At 41.5% G+C, this 15,693-nt stretch overlaps 1 protein-coding gene across 1 annotated transcript in view; it reads left to right on the plus strand.

The window, feature by feature from the left end:
• alg2 (ALG2 alpha-1,3/1,6-mannosyltransferase) overlaps positions 1-15,693 on the plus strand; it is a 74,126-nt gene that overhangs the window by 20,687 nt on the left and 37,746 nt on the right. Inside the window, exon 3 of the mRNA XM_052066105.1 lies at positions 11,987-12,123. The gene's annotated coding sequence lies outside the window, so the exon portion shown is untranslated. The remainder of the gene's footprint in view (positions 1-11,986; positions 12,124-15,693) is intronic.

Below are 15,693 nucleotides of genomic sequence, written 5' to 3' on the forward strand. Positions count from 1 at the left end.
GATATTTTCTCATACGGTTTTTGTGTATCTGTTTTCGTCTTCCTCCCCCCACATTGGAATGTAAGTAACTTCAGGTCAACCTTGTGACTCATCTCTCCCACACTGACCACACCGCCGCTGTGGTGTGCGGACCTCGTCTCTCATGCAGTAGCGGCACACACTCAAAATCCAACACATACGCGTGCTGACCCACATTGTTGCGTCGCACACTCTTTGTGGTAACTCCCAGACAGCTGTTATTGCTCAACAGTCCTCTCGGCCATGATGTCAGAGCAATAATGTGTGTGATTGGCTGACCTTGGGAGTGCGTCCTTTGTGTGTGGGCGGCAGTGTCAATTTCATAACGGGTTGTGGTCAAAGATGGAAGGGTCAAAAGTTCTTTGACCTTCTCAGCATGCTGCTCTTCACCACCTGGTGGGAAAAATTGTGTTTTCCTATTGTTGTTAAATGGTGACTTACTTTTAAGGAAGTTAAGATTAATGAAGGAAAGTTATTGTTCAAAAACACCAATACTTATTCCGTATAGCGCCTACTTCTTTTCACTTAAAAATTCCTCTACTTTGTGCCTTACTGCTATTTGCACTATAGTTAAATGATTGATGGTTGATGTCACTTACAGTATGTATCGCTTTTCTACCTTTGGTACTCAAAGTACTTTACACTGTTTCCTCAATTACATACCGATGACGCAGCATCGGGTGCAACTTGGGGTTCAGCATCTTGGTCAAGGACACTTTGACAAAGTCGTAATGGCCGACGATTGAACCCACAACCTCTGTGTTGGGAGATGACCACTGCGCCATGCTGTCCCCATATACTTCCAGTCATTTTCTGATCCGCTTATCCTCACAAGGGTTGCGGGGTGTGCTGGAGCCTATCCCAGCCTACTTCAGGTAGTGGGGGTGTGCGGGGGTTACACCCTGAACTGGTTGCCAGGCAATGGCACACATAGACATCCAACAATCCGTGCTCACACTCACACCTAGGGGGAAATTTAGAGTACCTGGAGAAAACCCATGCAGGCAGTGGGAGAACATGCAAACGCCACACAGCTGAAATCCCCCCTCCATATCCTCTTATATACAAAAAGATAAATTTTCATAGTTGATTACTTGTCAATTACCCGGTAATCTATTTATTGTTTCACCTCTAATTGCGCTGTATGACTTAAAACCAGAATCCTATCGCAGACATGACTTCAAGGAAGTTCTCATGCTATATACATCAGCATGTATGTATGTATGTATGTATGTAAAATACATTTATTAATTTAGGTCAAGAGTAATTCATGTCCAAATTTCAAAATGTAACATCCTTATTACAGTATGTGGTTCATCAGTAGATAGAGGGGGATCTTTGACAAAAAGCTCACTTGTGTCGACAAAACTGGGTCATGAGACCATGACACTAAAAGTAATAAAAAGTGTCTTTCTTGTACTGTGACATAGTTGACTGTAAATGACATTTCTTTTTAAAGACAGTTGTGCGTGTCTGTGTGTCCCCCCCATTCATCGTCACCATGGTGAAGTCCTAAAAGTCGCCATGACAACTCCATCCACAGCCACGTTGTGTGCCAAAACACGCAACTGTCCCCTATGCATCACCACTGTTCACACAAACGCTCATGGAGTCACTATCACACACAACAAAGACACCCACGCGTGCACCGACGTGTGTGACGCTTTTAAAAAGGGTGTCAGAATAGCAGTCTAAAAAAAATATATGTGATGATGACTGTTAAATCGATTACATTGCTGAGCAGGATCACCAAAACATGTCCCTCTGAGCTACTTCTTATTTTTTTTCCACACGGTTTTTGAATCATAACAGGTTTCTTTTTGGGAAAATATATATATTAAAAAAAAAATCAAAGTGTTAACGTTAGAGTGAGAGACGCTAAAGGCATGTGCCTGAAGATGATCCCACCCCACTCACTTCACCTCTACACGAACACATGCGTACACATACACACACATGAACACGCACGCACACATGCACGCAGACATGCACGCACACACACACAGCTTGCCTTGAGCGTACTTTACTCCTCGATGGTCGCCCCCCTCCGCGATGTCTTCCTATATCTGACCCATTTTCTTGCATGCACTGCACTGTAGTCACCCGCTCTGCCACACGCCCACCACCCCTCTGTGTTTCCACTGGGGTGGAAAACACAAATAGAGTGGGAAAAAATGAGGGGTGGTCTCGATGGAAGATGAGTTGGAGGGGGGGGAGTATCGGGATGAGTGAGTCTGTCCATTAGCCCCCCCAGGGGTGCACCTCAGGATTGGCCCTTGCACTGTGCATGTGTGTGTGAGAGAGAGAGAGGTATTGAAATGATAGAGGAAGGAACATTTCCTCTCTGTGCATCTCATGAAACAAGTTTGATTTGTCATTCTAAGCCAGGGGATAGCAGGAAATATCAATTTCTTTTTGACAAGAACCGAACAAACCAAGTCCTCCAAAAAATTTTAAGCAAATTCTTTAATAATTTTAAAAGCTCAATTATGAATCTGTGAATAAACACAATATAGTAGGGCTGGATGAGTATGGAAAAATAATAAACAATCAATTATTTTGTTTGAGATTGAAATCGCAATTAATAAAATGATTATTTATTTGATTTCAAAACTTTAATATTATTAACTGTATTTATTTAACTACTGAAAGTCATCGACTTGAAACTACCATAATGGCCTCATTCCCATTTATCTCTGCACGACAAACAGTTTATTCTTGAGCACTCTATTGTTTTATGTGTTTTGTCTCCGTTTTGTTGACAAAATGACACAATGAATGTGATCGTTGAGCCTCTTGCATATTCATTCTGCTGCTTACACGCCTTTCCTGCCTATTGGTACACATTGAAACAATGAATAAGCAGCTCACTGACCTCTATTTTTTATTTTGTTGTTCTTTTTAAAAAAAAAAAGTTTTGGAATTTACTGGGCTCACCTGGGACCTCAGGATTCACATTTTGTGCCACATCTCGTGGAAATGTGTGTTGAAATTGCGTTAATCCTTGAAATCTCAATCTTAAATATAACATTTCAAAACATCCAGAAATTGAAATAGTAGTAATGTAAAATAAGAATATAGTAAAATCATAGCAACACAAAACAATAAATACAGCAATAATAAATAACACAATAAAATCGGCTGTGTTCACGTGTGGTGCCATGCATGTACTCACAATAAAATAAGAAGAGTAGAAGAAAGGTATATTGAAGCATCCTTTCCGAAACATAACTTTTATTTTGTCAGATTGGGTTTCTACGTTTGTGTGAATATTCATTACTGCAAGTAATATCAACAATGGAGTTTGATGCTGGTTTTTCCCGTTAGCGGGTCAATGGAATTTTACATTGAATTTAGCATTATCAGTGGTGATGTTTTTAAAACGAAACATTCGCTGTATTTAAATATGTTCGATGAGTGTCATTCTTTTGGTGGAGTGTGTATAGTTTTACAGTAAACTCTAACTAGAGTGTCATTATGCCGCACTTTAATGACCGACAGCCCTCGTTGTCAAGGTTACAATAATGCAATGGTATAGTGGAACTCGTGAGGTACAAGTACGAGATTCCTCTTTCTCTCTGGATGTCATTATATCCCTTTTTGTATTTCAATATTAATTAATTTTGATGAAATGAATTCAATGCCTTTTGACATTTCCAGGCCATGCTTGATAATATAGCATAGGAGCTACCTGTACTTCTTGTCATTCAACGTTGTTATGTAGAGCGGACCTCCATAACTCAAGTGGCTTGGCGGGAGAAGAAGTTGGAATTCGACCTGCATTTCCAAAAGTTAAAATAAGAATCTAGAAATCAAATGAAAACGGGACAAAACAAGAACAAATGCCTGAATTGATCAATGAGATTTTCGATGTTTTACCATTAACAGTTACCGTACTTCTGGAACACATTAGCCTTACCTTAGTGCCAGGTAAGGCTAATGTGTTCTGTGCTGAAGAAAATAAAAGTTCAGTACAGTATTCCAACTATTATAAAAGTAAAAGTTCAAACCAAACCATGGAACTCTTTTTCCTTTGCTTCAAAAAGAACAAAATAAACGCAGAATTGGAAAAATGCCAAGGTTGGGCAGCCTGCTGGAGCTCACATTCACAGAGTCCACTGCCTGCTCCATACTTGGGAAAACACTCTGATGCTAGTTTTGGTCCGTTTTCTAATCCCTCACCTGAATCGTGCTACCAATGAAGACATCTGCAGACGCTTCCATTGGAAAGTAGATCAAGAAAGTTTTTCCCCGTAGTCAGTGATTGTCCTCCATCATTGTGTTGTATCGTGCCAGGGAGCACCGTTGTATGTTAGAATCACAATTTCGTCCTGTCGTATTTGACCCCATCTTTCCATTTGCAAAGTGGTTAAAGACGACTGTCGGTAAAATTAAATCAGTTTTTTGTGACCTAAAAAACATTATACAAAATTATTGTCAACCGTCATAAAAACTTGCTTTTTTTCAACTGTTTGAAGAGTTTTAATTTCATGCCAACGGTTGCTTTCTTGAACATGAGATTAGGGCGCTTGACCCCCCCCCCCCCAAACAAAACAATGGTATACTATACGAAAATCAGTATATTCGAGAAACGTGAAAATGCGCTAAGCTAACGTTCATGCTTTCTGTTGCCTTGAATGGGATTACCGCCCCTGTTAACATGGCCGCCACATAGGCATGTCATTTGATAAAACATAAAAATAATTCAATTCAATTGTATTTATAGAGCAATTTTGAATAGCCATCGCTGCATACATATAAACAATTAATAACAACAACAAAACCATCAAATGTCATAAATGCATTTACTTGCACTTCAATGTCGCTTCTGGTCCTCATCTGCATAAAAGAGAAGCAGTTTGTTTTGTACTTTACCATAAATATAATAACACATTTTTTTAAGGCACACCTGTGATACAATCTGTCCAATCCGCGTCGTGATATGTCTCACCTGTGAGGTGGATGGACCATCCCCGGCAAAGGAGAAGTGCTTCCTCACACCCGGCTTTACACAGATGCCTTTTCCACACATCGAAAAAGATCTTCGAGTTTGACTCATCAAATCAAAAGGGAGCAAGAGCTGGAGTTACAATTTTGTTTTCAGTTTACAGTGTAGCCCACAAGGAAAACAAGTTGTGACCCCCCCCCCCCCCCCCCTGAAATAAAGCATAGGTTTCATTGCTTTCTGAATCCTTTGGTCACATTTGAAGAGCGCTGCGTGTGCGGTATGGTCAAGGTAGCGTTAATGCCGCCCACTCTCCTCTCGGTTGCGGCTTGCATCCTGTCGTGTCATGATGCAAATGGAAGTGAAAGGACGCCCACTCTGTCCAGATTGCCATGACAATCATATGACACAAGTACTGCGATGACACACTTTTATCACCGCCAGGTGGAGAGAATAACACAAGTAATAAATAGCAGCTCAGTGTGTGCCGTGAATTTTTAAAATTTTGACTGTTAAAAAAAAGTATATCCCCGCCTCCCAACCCCCCCAACATGTCTGCGCTTTTTTAATCACAACAAGTGTGGAACATATTTGGTTATTCAAATAGTGGAGGCAGCACCAGTGGAAGACGGCGTGGGTGTCTGTGGCCAGGAAGTGTGCACTTTCACTGATTCCGTCTCACGTACATGCGAGCACATCTGTATTTTGTGTGTTAATCCTGGAAAGAGAAGTGAGACGGTCACTTCCGCTTTTGCTAAAATTAGACCTTCCACTGCAGCTTGCATCACTTCCTCTTTGACATGCTTGCTGACTGTGTAACTGAACGCTGCTGAACAATTTCCTTATCCGACTTTGCGTGGTTACTGTATTGTGTGTTTGTTTGATGCGCGGGAAGGGTTTTATGTCATGGCAGAGCCAATGGGGCGGAAAACAGCTGGTGACTCCCGTCAGAGCTGGAGGATGCGCACTGTGCTGTGTTACAATGTATGCACATCTGTGATAGGATGCGTGCAAACGTTGCCCTGTGTATGACTTACTCAGAAAGAGACGGAAAGTGGTGTCTCACTCACCACGTGACGTCCATTTCTGGTGTTTTCCAAACCAAACTGGAAGCACCACAGATGAGGATGTGATGTCATCCTCAGCGTCAGGCTTACTTTCATGCACATACCTCACTTCCCTCCCTACTCCTTGGGAGTTTTGGTTGAAGCTGAGTCTATAATTTCCATCCTTTTTTTTTCTACCTCGTCTTTATCGCTCGACCGTGTGCTACTCCATATGGGAGTAGGCGGCCACTGCCTATTTTTTTATTTTATTTTTTTATGAATGGGATGAGATGTTTGCTTACTGACAGAGCTATTTCTATCAGTGCTGGATGATGAGCACACAGTGTGTGACCACACCAACTTCCTCTTTCATCGCCCTTCCTCTGCTGATTGGTTCAGCCCCGCAGCTTGATGGCAGTGGAAGTGCGTAACTGAGATGGTTGTAAACTTGTGAGTTTGTATCTTTTCATGTGGGCGAGTGCTAAGGGTTCTCGGCGTGATGGAAAATGTAAGTATCATTTAATCATGTGAACGACACGCACCCATGCACAATATGCCAGCCCCAAATATCACCCTTAAAAAGCTTTTTTTTCCCCTCTGTGCATGTGTAGTCCCCTAATTTGCTGGTATCTTTTATTATCAGAGTTACTAATATTAATGGATAAAGATGAAAAAAAACTCAAAAACCTAAAATGTAAATCCTTTTAATTCGGTTATTTGATTGAGGGTTTTCAAAGTATTTTTGAAAATGCTTTTGAAAACCTTGCACTGTCTACCAGTTAGTAAATTTAGTAAGCCATTTTCTTTTTTTTTTTGCTTTGCTTTTAAATTTCTTCAATTATGCAACTGCTTTTCAATGTTGCATTTTTAAATTCAAGATGTTTAGTGTCAAATGTACTATAAATCTGTGACTCTTTTGGTTTTGTAATTTAAAAAATTTTAATATACATCTCTTTGGTACTGCCGAAACATCTAAACAATGTAAAGAATTTTCACTTCCTCTTTATAATACCCCACCTTGATTTGGGGTCTTCTATTTATTTTTTCTTCTTTTTTTCTTTTTCGTAAAAATGAATGCAATCACAGCATTTTATATGATTACAACACTGTGCACAGATAAAGTTTAGAAAGAAAAATAAATAGTATACAAAGGTGTAATTTTCGTGTAGTATCATTATTAGTTTGTTTCCCAAATCTGCCTGGGAGGGAGCCAATTGAGCACCCCTGCACTATCTAATGAGACACAGTGTGACTGAGCCGTCCCTGTAGTATTTATTCAAATAAAATGTTAATCAACATGGGGTGAGCATGTCTTCCTTACAACTGTGGTCCAGGGTTCAAATCTGAGTTCCAGAATTCCTGTGTGGATTTTGCATGTCACCCCGTGGCTACTCTGGGTAAATTATATAAACGTGCATGTTCGGTTCATTGACGACTACATTGTCCATACTCCATACGTGTGTTTGTCAGTATGAATGGTTGTTTGTCTCTACGTGCCCTGCAATTTCATTTCAGGGTGTAACCTTCCACCCGCCCAAAGTCAGCGTGAATAGACTCTCCGGTTAAGCAGGATAGAAAATTGATGAATTGGAGATTATTGTGGTTTTTGTTTGCACATCCTGCGAAGAACTCTTATTTTGGATATATTTTGCCCCACATATGAAGAGAACCAAAATATTACAAACAGCTCTCAGTATGACGCTGTGGAGTTCTACAACCACAATATCAAATCGATATACAGTGTTGAGAAGAAACTGAAAATGCTATTTTCTAGGCCCCCTGTCAGTCAGGCCCCCAAAATCGTCATCGCCTTTCTCCTGTAACGTCAATGTGTATCAGAGACAAAATTCCAAAACGTTGTCAATTTGTACAACTTTTGGGCTGTTTGGCGATGCCTTTCTTGCAGGTGTAATATGAAATCATCTTTAAAGTAATGATTCACTCATTCCCTTGTGTCATAGTTTCTGATGGCACTGTGGTCATGGTAACCTTGACTTGGTCTTCTATCCCAGTAACCTTAAATGAAATTCGAATATGCATGAAGTCTTAATTGCGATCTCCAGGCGACGCCTTGACTTTACATTCCCCAAAGTAGGATGTTACTTCATGGTGCATGCCTAGAGTGAGGCTCTGCATGTTTAATCAGTATGCCATGACCGATTTGTGGAAACCAGCCACATGCAGTACTTCCACCTACACACACATTCCCACATATGCGCGATCGCACAATGAGGAGCCATACTTGCGAACAGAATGCTGAATAGTTACAGTACATTCCTCTGCGGCTTATTCAAGTGCAGTACATTCCTGAGAGCCAAACCCTCGGAAAATGCGTCTGATTTCTCAGTCTCGGTCAACTGATTGATGTTCCTCTATGAACATTAATAAAGCGCCATTTGTCTGTAATCATTTGTGTGCTCACTTGCCACATACACAAGGCATTTCCTGTTTTTATAGTACACACAGTTCTTTTTACTGACACATTTTCTCTCAACACTGGACTGAAGACCCTGGAGAAGTCAAAGAACATGATAACTGCTACCATCTAGGCGTGAGGTCCAGTCATTTCAATTTTATTTAGATAGCTTTGAATGGATTATATTTCTGTATAAAAAAACAAACAAACAAGAAAAACAACAACAACTGAGCCCCGCAAGAGCAATGACAATCGAGGCACCGAAAAACCTTCCTCTATGGACAACATATCAGACAGAATCCAGGCTCTGAACTGCAGAGGGTCCACAGCGGGTTTCACCCCGCGGTCATAAGGTGGGCCAGATCAAGTCTGTCCATTGTCTTCATGACTTGTGATGTCAGTGGAACAGGTATGTAGTCATTGTGTCCAGATCAATGCCGGTACTAGACACATTCAAGATGTCAAGCCAAGTTGAGTGATGAGTTTCGGCGATAATTAGGTCCGCAGAGCCTTTTCATGAGCTTTGAGCAATTGTGCTGACTAAACGCTTCATTACATCACTGTCAGTGTAACCGTTGAAAGACATGGTAAAAACAGGAGCCCAATTGACTTTGACACACTTTTTGAGTAAGTTTTTATGATTTTTACTCGGGCTCCCACTCCTTGCACAGCTCAATATTTCTGTTGCCCAAATTCCGTACTGACATCTGTGCCTGCCTGCTGTGAGCGTGTGTGTGTTTGCGTGTGTGTACTTGTGTGTTTGAACTGCTCTGAGGACATCCAGTTTGAGTGTTTCTCCTCCAATGCTCTTTCCGGTTGAGGAACAGTAGTTTTTCTGTCGATGAGGCTTATGGATTGGAACATTCAGCATCCCACCCCCCAGTCACACACCCACACATGCAAACACTGGACCAAAGTAGATTTTGGTTTGTTTGTTTTATTTATTTATTTCTCTGGTGAAAGGTAGTGAAGATGAGGTTCCCTCCACTTTTGGCTTACAGTCGGCATAACTGCGTGGATTGGTTGTTTCTGGTTAGCTTGTTGGTAAGTATTAGAGAGAATTCAAGCATAGGCACTCATGTCTCTTGCACAGAATGTTGTGCATGCTCTACTTTCCATGGGTTCTTCATGGTTTCAAAATCTGTGATTGATGCAATGGTCACAGGGACCACGAGGTGTTAGCTACCAGAGGTTTAGTTATGCTATTTATGAAAGGAACCGACTATCCCTTCAGAAATATTGACTTTGCTTTTTATGCCTTGGGCTATTCTTTCAAATTGTTTATTCCTCCTTATGTCATGGGGGTTTAGCAACCACAGAAGATGTACATTCATTCATTTTAACCTGTCCTCCCAAAGATGCATACATTCCTTAGATCCATTTTTCAGAGTGGAATGACAGTTTCCGGTACTTTGCTAGGTGTGCTTGGAAAGTCCTGTAATCACTACCAGTAAGTCACAATATAAAAATTTTTAAAAAGCTGTTGAAATGTGTTTCTTGAACCTTTTGGGTAGCAGTTGCTTCGACCTGTACAAGATATGGGGTCGGACAATTTGTGAATACTGTAAAGAGTGTAAATTGGAATTTCCCTGCGGGACTGATAAGGTTTCTTCTTTTAGCCGCTTAAGATATACTGGATAATCTGTTCTGTGGTCTGTGTAATGGTAGCGTTCTATACATCTCTTTCGTCACATTATATCCCAGTGTCAAATCAATTTCCCATAGGGAATAATAACAATGTTAATAATTGGCAATTGTTTGAGCCCATATCGTACAAGGGGGCCCAGTGGTCCAGTGGTTAGTGCGTGGACCTCACAGTGGAGAGGTCATGGGTTTGTTCCCAGCTTCGGCCTTCCTGTGTGGAGTTTGCATGTTCTCCTCGTATCTGTGTGGTTTTTGTCTGGGTACTCCGGTTTCCTCCCACATTCCAAAAGCATGCATGGCAGGCTGACGCACCCACACCTATCACTAGGTGTGCGTGTGAGCACAGATTATTGTTCGTCTCCGTGTGCCCTGCGATTGGCTGGCAACCAGTTCAGGGTGTCTCCCGCCTACTGCCCGAAGACTCGTGGGATAGGCTGTGGCACGCCCCCCAACCCTTGTGAGGTTAAGCGGATCAGATAATGGGATGAGGACTATCATACAATTTTTAGCATGACAAGAATTTAAATCCAGCTGCAGACTTAATCCTTTTTACGGTCACTGAACTGAAGAGGTAGCCAGTTTTGTTCAATCTCCCAGATTTTGTGCAACTGTAAAGGAGTTTTATTACCAGTATGAATTCTGAAATGTCGGACAACTTGTGTATGAAGGTTCAAGGCGCCACCTCTTTTCACGTCAAGTCTCACCACCACAATGTGAACAGTACAGGATATCGCTTTTTCTCGATTAACCCTCTCCATTCGAATGCTAATTCCTTTTTTGTCACAATAGCAGCCATACGTTTTGCAACAAGCACACAGTTAATTACGTTTGGGGTTGAAATGATACATTTGAATGTCCCTGAAATTGTACAAAAGTCTGCTTTACTATAGTCTTCAGTTGATAAAGCAGTGTGCATTTTGTTCTTACATTTTAGATTGCTATATAATAAAGCATATTCAAAATAGATGCTATAGTTTACTGTTTTTAGGTCTTCATATAAACTCTCTCTCTCTGTCTCTCCCTCTCTCAGCTTTATTCATAGAGCACTTTAAAAACAACCACAGCTGTAACTAAGATCTTTACATAAAGATTGCCAATAAAAAACGCACAAAATAAACTGACATTTGGCATAAATAATGTTCCAAATTTTATTCTCCCTTGTGCTGTTTACATGTTGTGTGAAGTTGTTCGTAGATAAGAGAGACCACCATTATTAAAGTAGTGTCGGAAACCACAAATTGTAATTTCACAACCACAGTATACACAACGTACCTCGCGCAGCTTCAGTCGCTGAAGTTCAAATGTAAACACTAAACTCCCATTTTCCAACATCCAATAGTTAACCCGTTGGCAATCATGCACATACAGAAGGAACAATTCAAATCTCCAAGAATCTTGAAATCCTTGACAAGAAGACAACAAAAAGTTCGTAATAGTACAACGGTTTAGTATGACCCAAAAAGAATCGAGGCTGGAAAGCATAAATAAAGGATGAAGTTAATTGAGCTGCTGTGAAAGGCTAACGATTCACAGGCGCGCACAATAAGAATAAGCGCTGACACATATTTCCATTATTCCTTTTAGGAATAATCATTTTGACAAAGAAAAATATCGATAGTCAACCAATGTTCCTTCATGGAATACATTCCCTTGAAATTCCGTTATATGTTGATTTTGGTCTCACTTGATAAAAAACAGCCAAGAGTCAAAATCATTAAAAAAAATACAAAGCCTCCTAGTCCTAGCCTCCTAAATAATACGACACATGACGCTTGGCACTGCTTTATAAATTATGTTATCTGGTAATAGGCAGTCTATTTTCAACTTTTTTTACCCTCATTCCAAACTCGTTATCAACTTGGTACTGTGAGGTAAATGAAGTTTTTCTTCTCTGTGTCTCTTGCAATTCTCTTATAGTGACGTTGCCCTCTTGTTGCTGACGGAATCTCCTGGCAGGAAAATACCTGTCATCGGTCACAAGGGCCACCGGACATGTGTCTTAGCAAGTGACGTTGCACGCATGACTTAACTCCAGCAATTTTACTATACACAAGGTAAGCTGGGGAAGCCCTCACACACACACACACACACACACACACACACACACACACACACATACACACACACACACGCACACATATTAGCACACGCTAATCCAATTAGGACAGTTTGTGGCCTGGGCCTCATCAGACACATGCTGATCCAATTATAAGTAGATGGATTGACCAAGTGTTTCCCTTCGCTAATGTTCTCAAGTGGCACTGTGCCACCGCACCAGGAGAACACCTCATACGCACAAAAGATTCCCCCCGCTCCCTCCCCCTTTTGCTACGTACAGTCTGTGGACAAACACCCTGACTGAGTCAACCCAGGCGTGGAGGAAGGCAGAAGTGACTTCCATTCAGTCAGCAGAGTCAAAACGAGGACAATCCGGAAACCCGGGGCTTAACCTTCAGGCTAAGACACTTTCCCCTGCGTAGAACTCGTATAAAACTCCTGGCCGCCCACCAGGAATAGTCACAGATATCTACACTCTGGACATGATTATCATCGATGCCAAACAATAAACGAAGGGAAAGATCTCGGGGAGCCGCTTTCACCCATCAAACGCAAGCTCATTTTTCTTCCACTAACAAAACATTGACACCAATTTGGAGAGTATGTGCTTGTGTGTGGATATTTCCTGAGAGGCTCTTCATTGCACAACAGACATCAATGAGGCGCACTCCAAGCAAGGACACAAGTCCGTACAGGGGCTCTTCTGCTTGTGCAGTGAGGATCTGTAGGGCTTTTCTCGTCTCTTTTATTTCTCATGACAAACATACATATTTTATCGATGGTCATCTCAGACAGTGTGATTGAGTGCCGTGACCTTTCCACTTATTATGTGATGTGATGTGGTGGTTAATGTTCCTCTTTCTCACACACACGCACACGCACACACACACACGCACGCACGCACGCACACACACACACACACACAAAACACTGTAGTCAGGACAACAATGGTTGAGGCAAATGCATATATCATTTCATCCTGACTGTCAGCATATTCAAATTTTCACAGCAGATTTTTAAGCAATCTTTTTTAAAATGTACACACAGGTCCAAATTTTGAGTTGTGCAATACAATACTACCATGTTGTGTTACCGCATGCCAGGCAGCACTTAGCTCTATTGGATGTAGATGCAGCGTAATAAAAAGCAAGAGGAGGCAGTAAAGGTCCCCACCTCCCAAGCTCCAATAATATGTTTTGCTACCAAGTAGCAGTGAGAATACAATGTATGAATGTGAGCATTGTTGTATGTGCTCTTTGTACTGCTGCTCTATGTCTGTTCAAGTAGTGCTTGAAGGTGTGTGATTCCAGCTCAAAACACCTCAGTTAATTTCCATTCATCCAATTTAGTGGCAATTTGCTTTTTATGTTAGCCTTAAGATAGTGGTATATCTCTGGATATAATTTGGTTGAACTCGTTGGTGTTTAAATATACAAGGGTTAAAGTAGTTCTTTTATGTGCCAATTTACGGTAAACCTCCATTGGGAGTGACACACAGTTATGGAACATGCCCCCTGTGATAAACAAGGATTCAATGTACTGTAAAAACTGAGAAAGTATATTACCCTATAATAGTGTCCCCCCCCCCCCCCCATCAGATGTTAGACACTTTGGATGAAACATGAGAGCATATGTTCATGAAAACAAAGCCAGACAGCAAAGCTTTCATGTTTTCCCCACAGTTTGATCATTTTGTTCAATTTCTCTTTTAAGAAAGGAAAACATTGATTCGAAGAATTAACAATCTCATCATTGTTCTTATCTTTTATAGTATATTGCCACAACATGAATCTTAATGGATTTGCCTGACACAGAGTAAAATTGCTGGTTGTAAAGTGTAGCAATCAGTCTTGATTCAGGAGGCACTTTACCAACTTACAAACACACAGTCGCATCTCTCTTTATGACGGCCCTTCTTTGATCGACAACAGAGCGGGATTGGAGTAAAATAATAACAAATAACAAAGAGAATGCATTATGCAGAGAAAAAGTCTCAATTGTGGGAGTGGACAACAACATATGCTTGCTGTGGTCCGGCACGGATGGCAGGGAAAGTGAGGAGAAGAGGGAAGAGGTTTCAGCTGGAGGGGATAGTGGGGGGATAGCACATCGCCCTGGGGATGTCAAAGCATGTACAATGCAAGTGTGCGTGTGTGTATGTGTGTGTGTACGTACGCGTATGCGCACGCCCGAGGTAAAGCAGGGGATGTTGAAGCTGATTTGTTCTGATGGACTCAAACACAGACACAGACTCTGCCTGTGACTCACAGACGAGACGCAAGTATCCCTTAGGGAGCAGCTCAGGGCGAGCGTACACACACACACACACACACACACACACACACACACACACATTTAGACAAACACACATGATTGCCAGGTTAGGTATCTGCCTGCTTGTCGAGCTCATTGGAAGCAATGATGTGATGGGATCGTCGTTTGCACATTTGACTTCATTTCTTCAGAGAGCAGAGTTGCATTGAAAACCTCTTATTGTGCCTTTCGTTTTCCTCCCTGTAGCGAATCTGTGGAAATGGGATTTGTATCAAACGGGGTTACTTTCTCACGTCTTGTTCAGTGTGACAGAGGCATAAATGTATGAAAGCACAATGTCCAGTTGTGTTGTTGCCTGTACTGAGTCATGAATGGTGCTTATTGAGCAAGCTGGGTGCACGGATGCCTCCTCTCAGGGCAGCAAAAGTTTCGCAAAGCCACTTGCGGGTAGGCACACAATAAAGATGGATGATGAGGCAGGATGAGGATGCCAAAGCCCTCCAGTTATTGCCCCGACTCAAATTCTTTGCCGTGTTGCCTCCCAGACTAACTGCCTGTAATCAGACATTAAAAACGCAAGCGAAACACTTGAGCTGTCGTTTTGTTGTGTTGCCGGAAACGCGAACGTAAGCGTCTGAACACACACATTTGCCTGCACGCTCCCAACAAGATGCAGACACGCAATTTTACACAGTCACATTAAGGCACACAGAGCGCCATTGGCTGAATATGAGCTGTCTGTGACATCAACCGTATGCTCGTTATAATAGCGCTGGGAGCATCAAAGTGACAGATATCACACACAGGCAAACATAGTGAATTATCGTGGGGTCATTTTGAAATCAAACCATTAAACACATTTGAATGCTCCTTTGTTCGGAGCAGAGAATTGTCGTGCAGTTCTGTCATGTACTTTGTCGAAGTGGGTTCCCAAATTCGGCAGACTTTTGCGGATGGCTTTACAATGACGGTGGCATCCCGAGTTGCCCGGAAAGATGTGATGTGTCAGTTTCACAATGAGGAATTGTTGGTGTCCTTGTCAGAATTACTTGGTCATCTGAAAATATAGCGCAAAAATGCAATCCAGAGGCCTTATTATATGGGGCCAACATTATATCAGTACACAATGATCATGATGATCTCTTAAAATGCATTTCCTTCATTTGTGACTTTTTTTCATTGGATGGATGCAATTTTGGCGCGTTTCACACATTGCTCTGAGTAATAAGTGGTTAAATGACGCGAAATAGATTATTTAAATGGCTCTATGGTCCAAAAAAGTCACTTACTAA

The sequence above is a fragment of the Hippocampus zosterae genome, chromosome 5, assembly GCF_025434085.1.
Source record: "Hippocampus zosterae strain Florida chromosome 5, ASM2543408v3, whole genome shotgun sequence".
Taxonomy (NCBI): domain Eukaryota; kingdom Metazoa; phylum Chordata; class Actinopteri; order Syngnathiformes; family Syngnathidae; genus Hippocampus; species Hippocampus zosterae.